General features: G+C 43.5%; 1 protein-coding gene and 1 pseudogene across 1 annotated transcript in view; both read left to right on the top strand.

Moving 5' to 3' along the window:
• Window positions 1-3890, top strand: part of GALNT18 (polypeptide N-acetylgalactosaminyltransferase 18) — a 346196-nt gene that overhangs the window by 295078 nt on the left and 47228 nt on the right. The window lies entirely within an intron of this gene.
• LOC102985371 (60 kDa heat shock protein, mitochondrial-like) lies at window positions 1996-3619 on the top strand (annotated as a pseudogene).

Raw genomic sequence — 3890 nt, 5'->3', positions numbered from 1 at the left:
TCCTCCCCTCCTCCTCTCCTCCTCCTCTCCCTCCTCCTCCCCTTCCTCCTCCCCTTCCTCTCCCTCTCCTCCCCCTCCTCCTCTCTTCCTCCTCTTCTTCCTCCTCCCCCTTGTCCTCTTCAGCATCAGCATCTGTATCAGCATGATCACCATCCAAACAGCGTTGTGGTTTTCTTTTGAAAAATCCTCATACTCACAAATCTGAAATTGCAGAAGGGGAATTAAGAGACATCTACTCCCATTGCAAATGCTCTTCACTTTGTAGAGAGATGCAAGGGGCAAGATCCTGATGAGTAAAATTTCCCAGTGCTTACCAATGATGGTTTACAGAAATTATCCCTACACACAAGTTTTTCCATCAAGCGGGCTTACCTGCACATAAAGTCAGCCCTGAAGATAGAGAGTTACCCCCAGTAACACCCCCGGGAGATATTTACTCCCCGAGGTCCTGTCTCTCTCTGTGTCTGGGCTCTCTCTCTAGTTTTGGATAGTCTAAGGAAGGGGACCTCTTTCCTTGCTTAGTGCTGGCCACACCCAATGCAGTGTGTCTGGCTTTATTCGTTATGCCTACTTCAAGTGCTGCTTATCAGTGAGTGGGGGTCTTGGTGGCGTGTGTCATTTTCACTGCCTTAGAATTGCTAGGCCTATAAAGAAATCATGGAGTAGGGGAGAGAAAATATTAGTAATACTATGATGTCAAGGCAGATGCTTATCTTGGGTTTCAGTGTTTCTAAAATCAGGTTGTGCCTGATAAATTTGGCATATATAGGTAAATAATAAATATATAAATAAATTACAATTTATTATCCAAATCAGAACACTTTTGAGAGTAAAAGAGGATACCACTTACTGTTACACTGGACCAGCAGGCATGAACCAATGTTGTCATGGGCAAACCAGGACATACGATCACTTAATTTATAATTTTATATGTACATTTAATGCAATTTCATTCATTTGACGTTATTTGGTAGGCGCCTGCCATAGGTGACATCGGGCATACAATGTTTAACATTGAGCGTGTAATGCTTAAAATTACATGCTTAATATTTGGCGTACAATGTTTAAAACGTAAACACAGCCCCTTCCCTCTTGGAGCTGATGGTATAATGGGACAGACAGCTGATAAAAGGGAACAGAGAATCGATGTATAGTTACAAATTGTACTGAGTGCTGTATTAGTCAATTCCGGCTGCCATAACAAAATACCGTAGACTGGATGGCTTAAACAACAGAAGTTTATTTTCTCACAGTTCTGAAGGCTGAAAGTCTGAGATCAGGGAACCAGCATGGTCAGATTCTGGTGAGAGCTCTCTTCCTGGCTTCGAGACAGCCACCATCCTGCTGTGCCCTACATGGTAGAGAGAGAGCTCTACGGTCCCTTCCTCTTCTTATAAGGACACCAGTTGTGTCTGGTCGGGAGTCAGCCCTTACAACCTTATTTGACCTTCATCACATCCTTAAAGGCTCTATCTCTAATACAGTCACATGGTAGGGGGCTGGTGATAAGGCTTCAACATATGAATTTTCGGGGTCGGAGGGACACAATGAAAAACACAGAATGTAAGTTCCCCAAAGTCATGGGCTTTGTAGGTTTCATTCAGTGACAAAATTCCCGTCTCACATTACAGCCCCCAGCACATATTACAGCCCCCAGCACAAAGGAAGGAAATACTAAATAAATAATGGTTGAATTGAATTAAAGCGGAGAAGGGACCTGGTCTGATTTATAATTTTAGAAGATGGATTGGACAGCAACAAACTTGCAAACAAGCAAAAAAACTTGTTAGAAGGCTATTGGTAGGCAGACGGAGGGGACACGGGCTCACTGCTGTGTGTGCCCTGCAGTCTGTCCCTCACTCGCCGCCGCCGGCCTGTCTTGTCGCCCGCAAGCCGTGCCGCCGCCCCACAGAAACGCTTCGATTACCCGCAGTCCTTCACCAGATGAGGCCAGTGTGCAGGGCACTGGCTTCTCATCTCACTCGGGCTTATGCCAAAGACGTAAAATTTGGTGCGGATGCCCGAGCCTTAATGCTTCAAGGTGTAGACCTTTTAGCTGATGCTGTAGCCGTTACTATGGAGCCAAAGGGAAGGACAGTGATTATTGAACAGAGTTGGGGAAGTCCCAAAGTGACAAAAGATGGTGTGACAGTTGCAACGTCCATTGACTTAAAAGATAAATATAAAAATATTGGCGCTAAACTTGTTCAGGATGTTGCCAATAACACAAACGCAGAGGCTGAGGACGGCACCCCTACTGCTACTGCACTGGCACGCTCTATCGCCAAGGAAGGCTTCGAGAAGATTAGCAAAGTGCTAATCCAGTGGAAATCAGGAGAGGTGTGATGTTAGCTGTTGATGCTCTAATTGCTGAACTTAAGAAGCAGTCTAAACCTGTGGCAACGCCAGAAGAGATAGCCCAGGTTACTGCGATTTCTGCAAATGGAGACAAAGAAATTGGCAACATCATTTCTGATGCGATGAAAAAGGTTGGAAGAAAGGGTGTTATCACAGTAAAGCATGGAAAAACACTGAATGACAAAGGAGACATTATTGAAGGCATGAAGTTTGACAGAGGGTATATCTCTGCATACTTTATTAATACATCAAAAGGTCCGAAATGTGAATTCCAAGATGCCTATGTTCTGTTGAGTGAAAAGAAAATTTTGGTGTCCGGTCCATTGTTCCTGCTCTTGCAATTGCCAGTGCTAACCATAAGCCCTTGGTCATAATTGCTGAAGATGTGGATGGAGAGGCTCTAAGTACACTTGTTTTGAATAGGCTGAAAGTTGGTCTTCAGGTTGTAGCAGTCAAAGCTCCAGGTTTTGGTGACAACAGAAAGAACCAGCTTAAAGACATGGCTATTGCTACTGGTGGTACAGTATTTGGAGAAGAAGGGCTAACTCTAAATCTTGAAGATGTTCAGCCTCATGACTTAGGAAAAGTTGGAGAGATCATTGTGACCAAAGATGATGCCACGCTCTTGAAAGGAAAAGGTGACAAGGCTCAAATTGAAAAGCGTATTCAAGAAATCATCGAGCAGTTAGATATTACAGCTAGTGAATATGAAAAGGAAAAACTGAATGAACGTCTGGCAGAACTCTCAGATGGTGATGCTGTGCTAAAGGTTGGTGGGACAAGTGACGTTGAAGTGAATGAAAAGAAAGACAGAGTTACAGATGCCCTTAATGCTACGTGAGCTGCTGTTGAAGAAGGCATTGTTTTGGGAGCGGGCTGTGCCCTGCTCCAGTGCCTTCCAGCCTTGGATTCAAAACTCCAGCTAATGAAGATCAAAAAATTAGTATAGAAATTATTTTTAAAACACTCAAAATTCCTGCAATGACCATTGCTAAGAATGCAGCTGTTGAAGTTGAGAAAACTTTTCAGAGTTCTTCAGAAGTTGGTTATGACGCTATGCTTGGAGATTTTGTGAATATGGTGGAAAAAGGAATCACTGATCCAACTGAGGTTGTAAGAAGTGCATTACTGGATGCTGCTGGAGTGGCCTCTCTTAACTACAGCAGAAGTCCTAGTCACAGAAATTCCTAAAGAAGAGAAGGATCCTGGAACGGGCGGAACGGGTGGAGTGGGAGGTGATATGGGAGGTGGCATGTTCTGATTCCTAGAATAGTGCTTTACCATCATTAGTGAGCTGTGAAAGGAAGCTCAAGGCAGCGTTCCTCACCAATAACTTTAAGAGAGGTCAGTTGAAGGAGATGACTGAAGAAAAGGCTGGCTGATGTTTAAGAAAATCACTATAACCATCAGTTACTGGTTTCAGTTGACAACATAGAATGGTTTACTGCTGTCATTGTCCATGCCTACAGATAATTTATTTTGTATTTTTGAATAAGGACATTTGTACATTACTGGTTAAAAAAAAAGGATAT

The sequence above is a fragment of the Physeter macrocephalus genome, chromosome 16, assembly GCF_002837175.3.
Source record: "Physeter macrocephalus isolate SW-GA chromosome 16, ASM283717v5, whole genome shotgun sequence".
NCBI lineage: Eukaryota > Metazoa > Chordata > Mammalia > Artiodactyla > Physeteridae > Physeter > Physeter macrocephalus.
The sequence above is the reverse complement of the archived record's forward strand: the minus strand, read 5'-3'. Positions and strand labels throughout refer to the sequence as shown.